Below are 13000 nucleotides of genomic sequence, written 5' to 3'. Positions count from 1 at the left end.
ACACATGATTACAAATGATCAGCATTATAAAAACATGGGCTATGCTGAGATACTTTCCTTTATCTGGGGAATATTAACTGATCTCACTGAGGAATGACTCTAGAGCTTAGCGTTCAACATGGGAGTTTTGGTAGGGGGTTTCCCTGCATGTAGGTACATTGCTATGACTGTAAGTATCCTGCCTTGCTTTTTCCAGAGGCCCTCACTCTACTCGACTACACCCACAGTCCCTGTCTCAGCACTAGAAGCTCTTCTGCACTGTGGGAAGAAGCAGAGCTCCCAAACAAGGGGCTTCAGACCATCAATCACCAAAACTCATTTGTAGGTTAGCTCTGCATGGTGAGAGCGGCGTTGTGCCGTTCCTCGGATAGCCTGACCAGATCCAGACCGGAGTGCCTTCGTGTGAGGGATGCTGTAAGGAGACGGAACACTGGTTTGGGCTGATCTGCCTCCATGGACTGGGGACTTGGTTCTTCGAAGCAAAGAAGAGAAAACTTCATTAGGATTTATAAAGGCTTGTTGCCAAAAGCAAATGGATGAAAAAAATTCCTTCTATTAGTTTGCATTGCATAGTATTAAAAAAATTATGCTTCAAATTCTGGGGAACACAGAGAGTCACTGTGACAGAGCAAATCTTCCTATTTTTTTCTTGCCAAATTAGAGCAGTTAGGATGGCCCAGTATATTCAGAAAGATGCTGGAGCAACGTATTAGTCTGTTGAATTATTTTGAGGATGATGCTTTTTGCCTTTTGCTATTGTATAGTTTGCTTAGGAAATGTGGGAGCTAGTGACTAGTTATTTCTCTTTCACCCCATTGCTGGATACCTGGGGGCAATCTGGAGCCCTAGCCAAACTGTGCCTGGATTTGAGGTATGGCCTCTGTTAGGGTCCGGGCTTCTGAGGCTTCTCCAGAGAACAAACTACACAGGCATAGAGATGTAAATTCAAGCAAAGTCTTTATTCAGCCAGCTAGCTGGGGTCCAAGTCAGCCTGACGCAGCGGGTCTCAACAAGGACCCCGAGCACTCAAAGCCAAGGGTTTATATAGCATTTTCAAAACACTTAACTCATAGTAATTTTCCACAGCTGCACATTATTCTTGCAAGACATACATCCTGGGGTTAGGCAGGAGCAAGATAAGACCACTCCTCAATTGTCAGGGAGGTTCTGCACGATAAGCTTGGTATGTAGGATTAGCTGACCAAGGTTAGCTGACTAACGGCCACAGCTGCCCACCACCCGGTGCTCATGATTAACTTGTTTTTCAAGGCCTTACGCAGTTCCAGTTTTTCTTTCTAAGTCACATACTCAGAAAATGGCTTCTAGGCCTTTAAGATGGCTATGCTTATGCTAACCTATTTCTATTCTTACATTCCCCTCTTCTTCTTGTATCTATTTCAATCATGAAATTAGGGGTCATCTGTTTGGTTAACACTCTGATAGTTCTGTCTCAACACTATGATTTGCATGGTGCTAATGCGTTCTTTGATAAAGGTAACACACATGGAGTGACTCCGGTTTGGCGGGCCTACTACTTGTTAGAATAAGCTGGGGTGGTGCTGATTACTTCTGTCCTGTTGCAGAGGAAGGTGTAAGTTTTAGGAACTCTCTCAATGCAGGTTCTTTGCCTACTTACAGAGGATAAAGTGAGTCTTGGTCTTTGTCTCATTCTCTCTTCTACAGATAGGGACTCTAGCTGCTGCTAGGGAAAAGGGGCGATGACCGCTCTGGCTGCTTCGTGCTGAGAAGGGGGCGCAGTAAAGGGTGCAGCTAGGTCTCCATCACTGGTCAGTTGAGAGGGCCTCAGAAGGCTGGCGCTTCTATTCTGGGTTTCATTTCTATTACTATTTGCAGTTTTGTGGCTTCTAGGCAAGATTAAACAAATTGTGTTATTAGGTTATGTAGCAACATCTGGAGTTGGATTTTCTATTCTGGAAGGAGGCTGCCGTTATTGAAACAATACTTTTCTCTAAAATCACTCTCATTTTTATTAGAAGTAACCAGGTTAAGAAAATAATTAACAGCTGGCTTGATCATTTGCACAAGTGCAGCAAGAAGAGCAATTGATTACACAGGCTCTTTTAAATATGCTTTGCTGGAACTTTTTGTAAGGAATTTCAGATTGAACTTTTAAAGGCCTCTTGAGACCAGACAGCCAAGCTAGACTTGCCATCAGGCTTTGCCTGCAGTACCTGTAGATTTGGATGAATTCTTCTCTTCTCGAGGTCTCTGCACCTGCCAGGAAGTGACCTTCTTTACTCACCTGGTAAGGCTGCTGGGAACTCTGTAAGCAAGGTACCAGGCCAGTTCTTCCAAGGGGCTTTGTTGGCTTTATAAAGTCAATCTTAGTTCCTTAAAGTTGTTCACATCTGAGTCCATGCACATGTCTCTCAGGTATGACATTCCAGTCAAAGCCTTGGCAGTATAACCAGTGTTCTTAAGTAGTCTTCTCACAAGGAAAGCAGATTCTTATTGAACTCGTGCAAATAAACATACTGCCATGGAATACAAAAACCGTCACTGAAAGTTTTTAAACTCTGGAGGGATCAGGTAGAGAGAAGGATGTTTCAATTCTGCTCATAAAGATAGTCATTTACTAAACTGTTGTCAGTTTAAGAGAACAAGGTTAAAACACTTTATCAGCAACATTTGAAACAAAAAGACACAAAATCATTTTCTTTAGTTTATGTAATCTTATGTAACTAATACCTGTTCTGCTGAAATCCAGTTCTTCACCAGTTTAGGGATAATACTATAAATGACAAAAGACTTACAAATGACAATGGTTAAAGATCTGATGAGAGCTTACTGTAAAACAGTTGACATAAGGAAATTCTGATATTTCTGTAATACAAAACATTCAGTAACAAAGTTTAGCATCATTCTCTTTGACAGTGCTTTCCTGGTAAATATATATATATATATCAGATAAATAAGCCAAATTAGTCAAATACTTTCTCTAATGAGAAAAAATTCTTCTGACATGTTCCAGGGGCCCTCTGGAAAATATCAGAGTTAACTAGAGGTAAAAGCACTTTTTTGAACTTAGCATAAGTGTCCAAGGCCAGATACAAAAAAAAGCAGAGAAAGTGCTTAAGTCTACAGGTCTTCTCCGAAAGCTTCAAGAATGTTTTACTCTTTAATAGTAGATATAAGCTGCTATGCAAATTCTATTAAAAGCTCTAAGATCATTTGCATTAAAAAATATGGAGAGTCCCCCATGTTTTTTTTTTTTTTAAACATACAGCATATAAATTAAACAAGACCTGGTGGTTGTCAAAAAAAATCTATTACAACTTTTCTCAAAAGTGGTCACACGTTTGTCCATTTAAACTTTTACAGTGAAACTTGTTTTTCTGGGAGAAACATAATCTTGTCCAGATTCTACAGTTTAATTTTTAAGAATAAATTTTGGTTTGTTAACTAAGGGCATTTAATCAGCTGAAAAAAACTTTGTTACCATTCTGCTTAGGATAAATTAAGAAAACAAATAATCAGTAACAACTTTAATCATTTGTTGGTTAGAGATTTTTCCACTTATAAAAATATATGGAATAAATAATTCAATTTCTCAGGCCATGCAATCATTTTCAATAACAAAATATTTCAAAGGCAAATAAAGGTTATACAGTTGTTAACAAACTTTAGCTTTTAGTCTTTTTAATATTACGATTTCATGGCAACTCACTGAGACTTTAAGCATGAGAAACTGCTTTGATCTTTCAACATTAAGAGCAGACTAACTGAAGGGTCCCCACCAGTAAGATGGCAAACTTCCGGCTTCTCTTCGGGGTCCTCAGTTCCCACCGGCGCCACCTGAAGCCCAATCACCTCTCGCCCCCCTCCCAATCCCAGCACCTAGCCAACAGCCACCAGCCCCGTAGAAGTGACACCTCAATCAATCATGCCCCCTCCTATATAACCCAGCACCTTTCCCTAATAAAGCGGAACTCTCCGGTGAATTGCTGCTATGTGTCGCTCCTTTCCTTTCATTGGTGCCGAAACCCGGGAGACGGGACACCCCAACTGGGCCCCGTCTTCCCCCGACACCAGCAGCAGCTTGCCCTCGTCCTCTTTTTCCGGCGCTGGCTCATCACACTCACCACTCCTCTCTGGCCTTTAGGTAAGTTTTCCCCCCGGAGTGGGTCGCTCTTCCCTGAGCTATCGCAGTGCCATTGACCGTGATCGTCCCGCAAGGCCCTGACGCTCGGGGATGAGGAGGGAACGCTCCCCGCCTCAGGCCTTCACGGCTGCGGCGGACCCTCAGGCCCCTCCTCCAAAAGTCATAAATCCCCGCCTCAAGCCTTTATGGCTGCGGGGAACGCTCAGGCCCCTCCTCCGACAGTCATAAACGCATTCACCATCCCTTCCATCAGTGCTGAAAGTTTTTAAGCAAAATTTCCCTGGGGTGGGCCACTCTTCCCTGAGCTATCGCAGTGCCATTGACCGTGATCGTCCGGCAAGGCCCTGACGCTCGGGGATGAGGAGGGAACTCTCCCCACCTCAGGCCTTCACGGCTGCGGTGGACCCTCAGGGCCCTCCCCAAACAGCCATAAATCCCCGCCTCAAGCCTTTATGGGTGCGGGGGACGCTCAGGCCCCTCCTCCGACAGTCATAAATCCCTGCCTCAGGCCTTCACGGCTGCGGCCGACTCTCAGGCACCCCCCTCCAACAGCCATAAACGAGGTGACTCCTTTGTGGATGAGAACGCTCCCTTTCCCCCCCTCCTCCTTCTGCTCCATCCGCCGAAAACGCCTAGCGCTAGGTACCTCGTGACTCCGGCACTCTGCCTTCTTAGGGAAGTCTGGGTGACGACCCACACTTCCCAAGAAATTCCGACTCGTATACGAGTTTCCGCAGACCACCAAGGATCATCGGGGACGCCCTTTGTCTCCTTGTGGTCTGCTTCCAGTCCGAGGATCTCCGTTCGTCTTCCCCTGTTTGTCTCCTTCTCTGTCCTTTAGCCATGGGAGCCTCCTCATCCCTCCCTGAAAGTTCACCTCTTGAATGCCTGCTTAAGCATCTGGCTACCCTCTCCCTGACGCCTGATATAAAACCAAAACTTCTCCGTAAATATTGCTCCCAAGATTGGCCGACATATCCCCTAGACAATAAAAACCAATGGCCTGCAGGGGGAACTCTTGATCCTAACATTACTCGCGATCTTTTTAACTACTGCCAGCGCCTGAAAAAATGGAAGGAGATTCCCTATATGAAAGCTTTCCGCCTCCTCCTCTCCCCGCCCCCTTCCAAGTTCTCCTAGCCTGCAAGCCGCCACCCCCGCAGAAGCCTCCTGTTCACTCCCTTCCCCTTCTTCTCCTACAACAGCCCTTCTCCCTTCCTCCCCAACCATCTCCTCCCCCATCTCACCTCCTCCACCTTCATTCCCTGCAGATTAAGCCTGAGCCTTTCAGCCCCCCTTTAACTAGGTCCCAAGAGCCTCCTCCGTCTTTGCCCTCATCACCTGTTTCTCCCCTGTTAGGGACCGCCTTTGTCTTCTCACATGTTTGTAGAGAGAATGGGAAAGCACCTCCCCCCATGTCTGAACGCAGCATGGGAAAGCACAAGCTAGAGAACAACCGGTGCAGTCCCTAGAAGTTATCTGTCCACAAAAACATATCTTGCCAAGACTCCTCACTCTGAAAATAGGGAGACCTTGAAGATGTGTAGAAACACCGTCCCTGCTTCTAAATATGCCCTTCCCCCACTTGCAGATGTGGCAGGAATGGAGAACAAAGAACATTCTGTTTACGTATTCCATAAGCAATTAACTAGAGCCCTGCTGCAGCTCAGTTAGTAGAGCATGGGACTCTTAATTCAGAGTCATGAGTTCAAGCCCAACTAGAGCGGCAGAAGTAAGCAGCTGGGCTGCTAGCTGGCCACATCCAACTGCAGAAGTAAGCAGCTGGGCTGCTAGCTGGCCACATGTGGGTCCGATTCTATCTTTCTTTATTTTCTTTGCCCCCCTTCTGCACTTCAGGACCTGCTTGACTAGGCACGGCTAGACCGCGTCACTCCCCCACAGACTGAGCCAGAACCCTTCAGTCCCCCTCAGACTCAGTCCCGAGAGCCTCCCAAAATTATTGCCCCCCTCCGGGAGGTAGCAGGATCCGAAGGCAGCGTGCGCGTTCACATCCCTTTCTCCTTAAGAGATTTAGCCCAACTAGAGAAACGCCTAAGTTCCTTTTCCACTGATCCCATGACATACATCAGGGAGTTTCAATAGACCCTCCAGTCTTACAGCCTCACACATCATGACATTTTCATGCTCCTGGCCAATACTCTCCTCCCTGAAGAGCGTAGACGAGTTTAGGACTTCGCCCAAATGCAGGCTACTGAAACCCACAGGACTGACCCCACTTATCCCCCTGGCCCCACTGCTGTCCCCGAACAAGACCCACACTGAAATTATAACACCGCCATGAGTCTCCGCTCTTGAGATATTTTTGCCTCCTGCTTAATAGCAGGTCTGAAAAAGGGCAGCTTGTAAAGTAGTCAATTTTCAAAAGCTCCAAGACATAATTCAAAAGAGAGATGAAATCCCCTCCGAGTTCTTAGACAGACTCACTCAAGCCCTATTACAGTATACCAGCCTGGACCCAGAAACACCTGAAGGAAGACATGTCCTTATGACATACTTCCTAGCTCAAGGCTACCCCGACATTAAAGCTAAACTCAAAAAGTTAGAACAGGGCCCCGCTACCCCACAGACTGAGATCCTAACAGTGGCCTTTAAAGTCTTCCATAAGCGGGAGGAGGAGAAAGAATGCCGTAAACAAAAGGCTGATCAGGCCAATTTCCAGATGTTGGCCCAGCTGATAAAACCACAACCTGGGCGCCCCTCTACAAACAAGCCCCCCCAAGAGCTTGTTTCAAGTGCAGAAAAGAGGGACATTGGTCAAGGGTGTGCCCCTCCCCCAGATCTCCTACCACCCCATGCCCCAGATGCCACAAAAAGGGCCACTGGGGGTCTGATTGCCCAGCCACCCGAAGGGGAGGCTGGACGAACAACCCCCATCCTAAGCCCACCGTAGTGGGGCTGGCAGAAGAAGATTGATGGGGCCCGGGGGCTTCTCGCCCGACCATTTCCATCACCAAACAGGAGCCCAGGGTTACTCTAACAGTAGACGGTCACCCCATCTCCTTCCTCCTAGATACAGGAGCCACCTTCTCAGTCTTGTGAGAATACCGGGGCCCTACCATGCCAGCCATTACTCCTATAGTCAGAGTAGGAGGTAAACAGATTTTCCCATTAAACCCCCCACCCACCCTTTTATGCACAATCCAAGACAATCCCATACCTTTCTCCCACTCCTTCCTGGTTATGCTCCAGTGTCCCATCCCTTTACTAGGACGAGACATCCTTTCCCTCCTCCACGTTTCCATAACTATATCCACTCCCACAGCCCCCAGTACTCCCTTTCTGATGGCCCTCATAGCCGACGACCCCCCTCTACCCAATGAAAACTCCGGTTCTGCCCTCATACACCCTGTAAATCCCAAAGTTTGGGACATTACAAGCCCCTCCGTGGCCCTATGTCCCCCTGCCTCTATCAAATTATGTGACCCCTCTCAGTATATCTGTCAGGCCCAATACCCCCTAACCACTTCAGCCCTCATAGGCCTCCAACCCATCATTCAAGCAGACCCACTCACTCCCCATTTAATACCCCCATATTAGCTGTTAAAAAAACCAACGGATCTTTCCGCCTTGTCCAAGACCTTCGCCTCATCAACATAGCCATTGTCCCTATCCATCCCTTAGTTCCAAATCCATACAGCCTCAGCATCCCACTTCTCAGTCCTAGATCTCAAAGACATACCCCCATATTAGCTGTTAAAAAAACCAATGGATCTTGCCGCCTTGTCCAAGACCTTTGCCTCATCAACATAGCCATTGTCCCTATCCATCCCTTAGTTCCAAATCCATACAGCCTCAGCATCCCACTTCTCAGTCCTAGATCTCAAAGACCCATTTTTCTATCCCTCTAGACCCCTGCTCCCAAGATTTTTTCATCTTCACCTGGACGGACCCATACACAAGACATTCTAAACAACTCACTTGGTCAGTTTTGCCACAAAGCTTCCGAGATAGTCCCCATATTTTTAGACAGGTCCTAGCTCAGGACCTCAAACAGTTTCATCATGATCACTCCAAGTCCACCTTATAATACATAGACAATCTTCTACTCTGCAGTCTCTCGTGGGAACAGTCTCAACTTGACACTGCCTCCCTACTTAACTTTCTAGCTTCCAGAAGTTACCGAGTATCCCCCGTCAAAGCTCAAATCTCTTCCCCTCCTTTCACTTACCTCAGATTCCTTCTATCTCAACAAAGAAAGTCCATTACCTTAGACAGAAAATGGCTCCTCTCTGACCTGCCCATTCCCAAAACCAAGACAAAAATCCTTTCCTTTCTAGGCCCTTTCTAAGCCTAGCTAGATATTTTAGAATGTAGATCCCTAACTTCTCCCTGCACCCTGTTGGCAAGACCCCTATATAACCTCAGCAAGAGCCCCCCTAAAAAACCATTATCCTCCTCACCCTGACACTCCTTCATTAAGCTCTGTCAAGCCCTTGTGGAAGCCCCAGCTCTCCATCTTCCTGATTTGTCGAAGCCCTTCTCATTATACATTCATGAGAGGTCCAGTCAAGCTCTAAGAGTCCTAGGCCAATATTATGGCCCATCCTTTGCCCCCCAGTAGCTTATCTCTCCAAGCAATTAGACCCCACAGTTCAGGGATGAGCCCCCTGCCTACGAGCATTAGCCGCTAGACAGCTCTTGCAGGAAGAAGCTCATAAACTGACATTCAGGGCGCCCCTTACCATTCTGTCCCCACATCACCTAAAAGATCTCTTAACCTACAAAAGTTTACAGACTCTCCCTCCCTCCAGACTCCTGACCTTACTGTCCTCTTTCCTCCAAAATCCCGTTCACCCCCTTTGCCATCCATACCCGAATCATGACTTTTTCCTCCTTTACTGCTCTCTCGCCTTTTTTTCCTCATTCCTATTGTCTTCCCCACCACCCCAGCCTCCTTTGTATGGCGATTCAAAGTCAGACAGACTTACACACAGCATCAAACAAAAGTTACTGCCCTCATTGCCACACCAGACTGCCCTCTGAAAAGCTGCTCTGAGCCTTTATACCTCCACTTTCCTCCCTCCACCGAAGTGTTCACTAGCAGCTACCCTTATTCTCCCTACCTCTGCTTCCTCTATGACCAAAAACAAGCCTATTGCAGGCGATGGCCAGATACCTACGGGAGATGTCCCTACTAGTCTTGCACCATTCACTACATAGGTAACTTCCAGTACCCACAGTATTACTCCTCCAACCGTTTCATGAAATATCCCAACAGCTCATTCTCCTTATCAATCCCAGATCCCTGGGACTCTCGATGGGCTGCCAGAGTCACAGCCTCAGTTTACTACGGGGAGTCCTCAACCCCCCACAGTACCCTTCATATCTCTCGAAAGTATGTTCCCTCTCATTCCCAGATCTCTCAAGTTGCATCAGATAGCAGACATTCCGAAAAAGTCATTATCCAAACTCTTGAGAGCGCCTCTTCATCTTCTTATCCCCACCCCTCTTCCCATTTCTCCTACTCTTCATTACAGCTCATTCAGGACACCACCATCTTTCTCAACCACACCCTTAACACAGCCAATTGTTTCTTGTGCGCATCACTACAGCGCCCACTGCTGGCCGCCGTGCCCCTTAATATTTCCAACTACTCCTTCCATGCAGAAAGACAACCCCTCTGCCCCCTGGCAGACATACCCCTATGGGAACCAGAATACGCAGATAATCTCACCATCCACCACTGTGTAGGCCCAACTCCACCCCCCTCCAGCGCACTTCACTGCCTCTCTATCTACACCCCTACCTCCAGCTCTAAGACTTTTACGCAACCGGGACACTTCTTTTAGTGTAATAGTCTTTTCAACTCACTGCCTCTCAACTCCGATACACCCTGCATTCTCGTCACCCTAATCCCACAGTTAACACTTTACAGCATGGCAGAATTTCTTGAGCTCCAACCTCCCTTGCCCTCGCGCACAAAAAGAGCTGCTTTCCTTCCCATCATGGTCAGTAGCTCTTTGATCACCTCAGCCATTGGGGCAGGGTTTTCAGGAGAAGCCTTGGGTCACTCTCTATAGGCAGTTAGAGATCTCAACGCCAAACTTGAGGGAGCCCTGACATCCACTGCCGATTCTCTAGCCTCTCTCCAAAGACAGGTCACTTCGCTAGCTAAAGTCACCCTTCAAAACCGGCGGGCCCTAGATCTGCTTACAGCCAAGAAGGGCGGCACCTGCGTCTTCCTCTGGGAAGAGTGCTGCTATTACATCAACGAATCTGGCATTGTAGAAACTGACATTACCAAACTCACCGACCTTGCCTCCAGGCTCCACTCTGCTTCCAATTCCAACCCATTCTCTTCAATACTAACAAACCCCCTCCTCACCTGGCTCTGGCCCATCGCAGGCCCCATAATAATCATTCTTCTCGCCTGTCTCTTCTTACCCTGTATAATAAAGTTCATCAAATCCCAAGTCGGAAAAATCTCTAATCAAGCTTTCAACCAGCTTTTACTCAGGAACTACCAGCTTCTGGCCACAGAAGATCCCTCACCCTCACGTGACCTCCTCACCACACGCTGAGATGGACCCCTCTCTCCACTGGAAACTGTTCCTGGAAACAATAGCCGCAGACGCCTGGCTCCTGACACCCATATCCTCTTGGCCAACCTATGGTTACAGGGAACCTTCATTGATTTCCAAACCTGAAGAAGTCCACATCTACTCGTCCTTACTGCGGGAAGTCCTATCAACCCTTTCCTCCCAATCCTCAAGCCCTCACTCCCTTCTCCGCCCCTGTTCAGCAGGAAGCAGCCAGAGAGAAAGCAACGTCCACAAACCCATAGAGGAGAAAGGGGGGAATGAAGGGTCCCCACCAGTAAGATGGCAAACTTCCGGCTTCTCTTCGGGGTCCTCAGTTCCCGCCGGCGCCACCTGAAGCCCAATCACCTCTCGCCCCCCTCCCAATCCCAGCACCTAGCCAACAGCCACCAGCCCCGTAGAAGTGACACCTCAATCAATCATGCCCCCTCCTATATAACCCAGCACCTTTCCCTAATAAAGCGGAACTCTCCGGTGAATTGCTGGTATGTGTCGCTCCTTTCCTTTCACTAACAGTTAAAGAAAACTGTTTAACTGGAAACGAGATTCTAATTTTGCTGTGCACTTGATATCAAGACTCACTTGCTTTAATTTCACTAGGCACGACTATATCTGTAAGAATATAGTAATTTATTCTTCATTTGCCCCATGGTCCCAAGCACATAAACCTGTGAGAATTATGCCTGGGCTTGCCTGAGGCTTGACTGGGTTTATCTCACCTTATCTCTAAACATCTTGACCCTCCCCCCAAAGCAACAGGCTGAGCGGATCTTCCACAACAAAAGGCACCACACTGTTTTCTCTCTTTAAATAAATAGCTGTACTTTAGAACAAAGTTACTTTCTTTTATCACAAAACACATTCTTTAGCATGCAGAAGAGTTTTCATTCTTTATACTTTTTCTTATTAAAACATACATCTTTTAGTATAGAGAAATGTTTTCTTTATTACTTTAAGTAGTTTTAATTAAAACTTAAAACCATTAGAAACTTTAATTTCTAGTGAACACTGAGAAGCAGGACACTGCAAACTGTCAAACTAACATTCTCTAGACTGACAAACTTACAAACACATTCTACAATTTCTGCAACCATGAGCTTCACAGCACAATCTCCCAGCAAACACAGAGCACATCTTCTCAACTTAACAAAACTCTAAGGCTTTAAGTTACTACAGAGATTCTCAGGCTGCAGGTAGGCATACACACTGCAACACACAATTAAAAAGGTGTTCACTTGCCACACTTATCCAACTCACCTACCTGCAACAACTACGCTAGCCTACTCACAAGACCCCCACTGAACACTAGACAAAGCCAAGCTTCTAAGCATTCTATTCTTAAAAGATTTAGCAGATAACATGACTCAAATGACTCTAGGTAAACTCAGACAGCCGACAACTACCAAGACATGGCCGCCTTAGGCAAACTCAAATTAGCATTAATGCTTAACACTTTTTTATCAGGTTTTCTGGAAGTTTTAGAATACTCAATTTTCACAAGCGCTTGTCTTTAAATCAATTTCATTAATACCATCCGGAGGTAGAAAGATATATTCATTTACACACTTAGGGGGTCATCTGAGTCTGTCCCATGGTGAGAAAGAAGAAGGAAAAAGAATATGAGGGAGACAAAGGCGAAGGATGAAGATGCCACTTCAAACAAAATGACTGTTGTATGTGCTTGTGAACGAGTGCCTGTCGTTGCACAGTTTTCCTTCCACGGGGGACGCGAATTTATCTGGGATTCGCGGCTGTGACCCCCTTATCCTGTCACGGGAGTCTTCTAGCGGTGGGCGCCCTAATGGCTCTTAATTGCCCGACCCGTGCCCGCGGGGAATGATGTAGTGGCAGAAAGGAGGAACAGAGAGAGCAGGAGAACCTTAGAACAAGGAAACTTAAAATGAGAAGCGCAAAAAAATATAAACAGAAACCAAAACACAGTAAAACAGTCAATGATAACACCAAGCACACACACCACATCTGATCGCACTCGTTCGGACCGGTCCTTCTCTCACTCTGGTGCGCACCACACTCACCACTTTCAGGGTCCTCAAAAACTCTCATAATTCTCCTGAAGGTCGTCCACTCGGACTGCCGCAGGGTGACGAGCTCGATCTTTTCCTCCTCGGGTGCCAGTTTTCTGCCGATCGGATTTGCCTTCCTAAGGCCGAGTCACTGGGACCCTAGGGCCAGGATTGGTTACCTGGGCTTTTACCCAGGGTCGCTAACCTGGGGGCCGGAACTACCAGCCCGGACTTCCTCACTCGGGACCACTAACCCGAGACCATACACGGGATGGCGACTCCCGCTTTATAAT

At 47.0% G+C, this 13000-nt stretch overlaps 1 long non-coding RNA gene across 1 annotated transcript; it reads right to left on the bottom strand.

The window, feature by feature from the left end:
* Positions 1-977: 977 nt before the first annotated feature.
* LOC140844758 (uncharacterized) lies at positions 978-12746 on the bottom strand. The gene is made up of 3 exons (XR_012123248.1): positions 12659-12746; positions 2810-2844; positions 978-1865 (listed from the first exon to the last, which is right to left on the bottom strand). It is a non-coding gene; the product is annotated as an uncharacterized lncRNA (long non-coding RNA).
* Positions 12747-13000: the final 254 nt, after the last annotated feature.

The sequence above is a fragment of the Manis javanica genome, chromosome 12 (genome assembly GCF_040802235.1).
Source record: "Manis javanica isolate MJ-LG chromosome 12, MJ_LKY, whole genome shotgun sequence".
Lineage (NCBI taxonomy): Eukaryota > Metazoa > Chordata > Mammalia > Pholidota > Manidae > Manis > Manis javanica.
Note: the sequence above shows the minus strand (reverse complement) of the source record. Positions and strands in the feature narration are given on the sequence as shown.